This window comes from Pseudorasbora parva, chromosome 14 (genome assembly GCF_024679245.1).
Source record: "Pseudorasbora parva isolate DD20220531a chromosome 14, ASM2467924v1, whole genome shotgun sequence".
Taxonomy (NCBI): Eukaryota; Metazoa; Chordata; class Actinopteri; order Cypriniformes; family Gobionidae; genus Pseudorasbora; species Pseudorasbora parva.
In genome coordinates, this window is record NC_090185.1 from 32,466,585 (window position 1) to 32,472,218 (window position 5,634).

The 5,634-nt window shown below is 37.0% G+C and overlaps 1 long non-coding RNA gene across 1 annotated transcript; it reads right to left on the reverse strand.

Moving 5' to 3' along the window:
• Window positions 1-619: 619 nt before the first annotated feature.
• LOC137039605 (uncharacterized) lies at window positions 620-4,207 on the reverse strand. The gene is made up of 4 exons (XR_010897721.1): window positions 3,869-4,207; window positions 3,697-3,759; window positions 3,477-3,538; window positions 620-1,703 (listed from the first exon to the last, which is right to left on the reverse strand). It is a non-coding gene; the product is annotated as an uncharacterized lncRNA (long non-coding RNA).
• Window positions 4,208-5,634: the final 1,427 nt, after the last annotated feature.

Sequence of the window (5,634 nt, forward strand, 5' to 3'; positions counted from 1 at the left end):
TAGCCGCTCATTGATCTGCCATTTGTGGATCTTTAATGCAGAGACTTTCCTCGTGTGTTTGCAGTTTAAATATAATGATGCATTTAAAAGTTAATGGCCAAACATGTCATTACAAAAGTTCACAATTGCTGCTGCAGGTGAAATATAATGTGAACAACACTGAATAAATATATTTTTGTCAGGTTAAATATTGATAGTTGGTCACTCAAACCCCTTTATCTAAACTTCTCTACTTAACCGCTGGACTCACACATCCGCCATGTTTGTAGTTTTTAACGCTTTTTGTCCGCGTTTATACAGGGAGTGCAGTATTATTAGGCAAGTTGTATTTTTGAGGATTAATTTTATTATTGAACAACAACCATGTTCTCAATGAACACAAAAAACTCATTAATATCAAAGCTGAATATTTTTGGAAGTTTTAGTTTTTAGTTTGAGCTATTTTAGGGGGATATCTGTGTGTGCAGGTGACTATTACTGTGCATAATTATTAGGCAACTTAACAAAAAACAAATTTATACCCATTTCAATTATTTATTTTTACCAGTGAAACCAATATAACATCTCAACATTCACAAATATACATTTCTGACATTCAAAAACCAAACAAAAACAAATCGGTGACCAATATATCCACCTTTCTTTGCAAGGACACTCAAAAGCCTGCCATCCATGGATTCTGTCAGTGTTTTGATCTGTTCACCATCAACATTGCGTGCAGCAGCAACCACAGCCTCCCAGACACTGTTCAGAGAGGTGTACTGTTTTCCCTCCTTGTAAATCGCACATTTGATGATGGACCACAGGTTCTCAATGGGGTTCAGATCAGGTGAACAAGGAGGCCATATCATTAGATTTTCTTCTTTGATACCCTTTCTTGCCAGCCACGCTGTGGAGTACTTGGACGCGTGTGATGGAGCATTGTCCTGCATGAGAATCATGTTTTTCTTGAAGGATGCAGACTTCTTCCTGTACCACTGCTTGAAGAAGGTGTCTTCCAGAAACTGGCAGTAGGACTGGGAGTTGAGCTTGACTCCATCCTCAACCCGAAAAGGCCCCACAAGCTCATCTTTGATGATACCAGCCCAAACCAGTACTCCACCTCCACCTTGCTGGCGTCTGAGTCAGACTGGAGCTCTCTGCCCTTTACCAATCCAGCCACGGGCCCATCAAGACTCACTCTCATTTCATCAGTCCATAAAACCTTAGAAAAATCAGTCTTGAGATATTTCTTGGCCCAGTCTTAACGTTTCAGCTTGTGTGTCTTGTTCAGTGGTGGTCGACTTTCTGCCTTTCTTACCTTTCTTACCAGATACCTTGGTCATGTCTCTGAGTATTGCACACCTTGTGCTTTTGGCCACTCCAGTGATGTTGCAGCTCTGAAATATGGCCAAACTGGTGGCAAGTGGCATCTTGGCAGCTGCACGCTTGACTTTTCTCAGTTCACGGGCAGTTATTTTGCGCCTTGGTTTTTCCACACGCTTCTTGCGACCCTGTTGACTATTTTGAATGAAACGCTTTATTGTTCGAGGATCACGCTTCAGAAGCTTGGCTATTTTAAGACTGCTGCATCCCTCTGCAATATATCTCACTATTTTTGTCTTTTCTGAGCCTGTCAAGTCCTTCTTTTGACCCATTTTGCCAAAGGAAAGGAAGCTCCCTAATAATTATGCACACCTGATATAGGGTGTTGATGCCACATTCTGGAAAACAAATGCAAACATTATTACAGCGTTTTCCTGTATGGAAACCAAACAAGGCTGCATAAGTTACATGAAAAATGCATTCAAATGAAATAAGAGGTTACTTTTGATTATTACTGACACCTTTCAAAAGTCGTTACACAATTTAGCATTCAATCAACCCAACATCAGTAAATAAACACTCTTACAACTCCAAAAACTATGGAGGACCAACCCTGCACAAATTAAAAATAAATAAATGAATGAATGAATAAGTAAATAAATGAATAAATAAATATACACATATGTAAATTAATAAAAACATAGATAAATAAATGTGATAATAGGAAAATAAATAACAGAATAAACAACTTGATAAAATAAATGATTCATTTTTAATCAAATACAATTTTCTATTATCTTTCCCTTAATTTACTATTTTCTGCTTTTATAAAAATATATCTTTTTAACTTTTATTTATTTGTTAATTAAATTTAACATTTATTTTTATATTTATTTTTACATTTATGCGTTAATTTATTTTTTACTTTTATTTTTCCCTCATGTATTTATTTTTACATTTATTGATCGATTGATTCATTTCTTTTTCCATGCGCAACATGGAAATGAGGAGGGCGGTCCTTGTGTACCTTCAGCACATCATTGGTTGAGAGCTCACCACAGTCTCTGAAGCTCACGCACGCAGAATCAGACCAGCTGAGGAGAGTTATGAGTAAATGACAGCCGCATAGTTCTTTCATTAAACAAACGTATCAATGTTTCCAACAGTTTGACCCAATGAGAGATAAGTTCCAGTGGTCTTTATAGTAGTGATTTTGAACTCGACAGGTTGTAAGTTTGTGTATACTATGGCTGACGTTTCACAAACACCTAACGTTAGTTAGAGAGTTGCGCTACTTAGCGAATGAAGTCGAAAACAACGCATCAAATTACTGTTGTTAAAACTAATGTGCTTATCGATGTTTTAGGAGGGTTATATTCCGATATGGGCGTGGAAATAAAGACTGAAATGTCACCGCGATAATTAATAGACACGCTGCAAAACACTGTATGTCCCAGCACATTCAAAACCCGTGAGTCAGAAGGTAGTAAGGTGGGACGACCCTCGCACTTTCTTCTGATAAGTACCATTGAAACGTATCTCTCAATGGGTCAAACTGCTGGAAACATCGTTACGTTTGTTTAATGAAAGAACTATGCGGCCGTCATTTACTCATAACTCTCCTCAGCTGGTCTGATTCTGCGTGAGCTTCAGAGACTGTGGTGAGCTCTCAACCAATGATGTGCTGAAGCTACACAAGGACCGCCCTCCTCATTTTCATGTTGCACACAGAAAAAGAAATGAATCAATCGATCAATAAATGTAAAAAATACATGAGGGAAAAATAAATGTAAAAAATAAATGAACACATACATATAAAAATAAATGTAAAAACAAATATACAAATAAATGTTAAATTTAATTAACAAATAAATAAAAGTTAAAAAGATATATATATTTTATAAAAGCAGAACATAATAAATTAAGGGAAAGATAATACAAAATTGTATTTGATTAAAAATGAATCATTTATTTTATCAAGTCGTTTATTCTGTTATTTATTTTCCTATTATCACATTTATTTATCTATTTATGTTTTTATTAATTTACATATGTGTATATTTATTTATTTATTTATTCATTCATTTATTTACTTATTCATTCATTTAATTATTTTTAATTTGTGCAGGGTTGGTCCTCCATAAAAAACAGATTAAAGAATTCAAACTTACTGTTTATCACCACTCTAGCTCATGTACACATTAATGAGGCATCTGATGAGCTTGATTTTCCTCTGCATAGAGTAAAAGCAAACATTTTACACTTTGCATTAACATTTTGAATATGACATTATAACACCACATTCATTCTGCTCTTTTCAATGTTACACATGTGCATGTCGATTGATAACAGTTACACATTTTAGAAACAATAAGATTAAATAACACTCACTGATGTTCAAGGCTCACATCGGAAACACACCCCGAGGGTCTACGGAGCACCTTTTTCTCCCCTCTTGAATAAACAAAGTGATTCTGAGTTGATAACACGGTTTCACGTGGAAATACACACAAATATAAACAGATTTAATATTATAATAAATTGTTTATATCTCTACACTTACGCTTCTTTGAAAGACATTGTTTTTATACAACACGATCCGTCCCAACAGAAATCGGTGTCAACTGGACAAGTACACGGCCATTTAAGACAACAAAACACTGAGAAACTGTGTTTAACTCAGAAAGTATTTCTCAATATTTTCCGTTTAGTGAGCATTATTAGCACTAATTCCTGACCGCATGCCCACCATCCAAAACCGCATTGAAAAAAACACTGCTCTCATACCACTCTCGCGGCACTTCCAGATGGCCAATTAAATGTCACGTTTTCTTAAAGGGCCAGCACAAGATTAATTCAACATACGAGAAAGACATTAAAACATGTTATAAGTGTTATTTACTAGAAGCAGAACTCTAATAACCAGTTTTGTGATTAAACTTTTCACTTGGTTATACTGTCCCCTAAACAGCACATAAATTGATGAATCAATATCAAGCTCTCAGCATTGGCCTGAATATCAACACATATGCATAATTATAACCATACTGATAAGCTTTATACTGAAACAGAGACATCTTGTGTTGTTTTATAGTTTCATGTAACATATCCGTGTTTGTGTTGAGTCTTGAGGCTGTTTGAGATCCAGATCTTGAAGATTCAGTAGGTCTGCATCTTGAAATAGTTTCACGTCGCCTCTGTTTCTTTCATGAATGAACACCTTCAATAGTCCTGTGACAAAGTGAACTCAGACGTTAAAGGGGGGGTGAAATGCTGTTTCATGCATACTGATCTTTTTACACTGTTAAAGACTTGGAATCCCATACTAAACATAGACAAAGTTTCAAAAGTTAAGGTGGACGTTTGATGGGAGTATTTCTTTGTCAAAAATACTACTTCCGGTTAGTCATAAGTTTCGGCAAGTTTTTTGAGATCATGCGTCCCCTTTGACGTTAGTGGGGGCGGAATTTCCTTGTATGGGCCTTACGGACAATTCTACCGGAAGCGCGTGAGAGAGAGCGAGGGAGAGAGCGAAAGCAACAGGCTATGCCCATCAAAACGCTGGTTTGTAGGATGCTGGACAGGTGACAATTACACATAGCACATAACAATGTCACCAAAAAAGTGGGTTTTTGGTTGCCAGACCAAGACAGTCCTGCACAGATTCGCCAAAAACCCCGCGTTAAGGCAACAGTGGATGTAATTTGGTTTTCCGGATCAGCAACTGAGTTGCGCGAATGTTTATATCTGTTCGCTGCATTTCGGTGCCGACTGTTTCATAAACAAGGCCCAGCTTGACGCCGGCTTTTCCAATCGCCTAATGCTGAAGGATGGAGCAGTCCCAACGATAAAGGTCCTAACGTTAGAACCGCAGGCGGTGAGTGAGACTGCTTCAAATGTCTGTGTCTTTGCCTATGCTCATCAAGTAGCCCAAACATGATCACGTATAGTTAATTGATCAATGGAGCATGCGATGTGTAGTGCGTGTACATTTGTTTAGCTGGCCACTATATGTGTAACTTTATGTTTGTGTATTGTAAAAGCACTCCAAACAACAATACACAAAGAGGGGGGAAATATGTTGAACTAAATAAGCGCGCTTCTTCATTCAAATGCGCTACTATTCCGTGTCTATCTATGTAAACACTAGCCTGCGGTGCAAAACCAGTCCGCTTACTAACGTTACAATTGTCTACACAAACCACGCGTAAACACACAAACACACGTGCACAACTGCACTTCCCACATGTACACCTTCAAAGACAAAAATACGACGATATAATTCAAGTATAAATATGTAAATAACACAAGCCGCTAAGCATATTATAT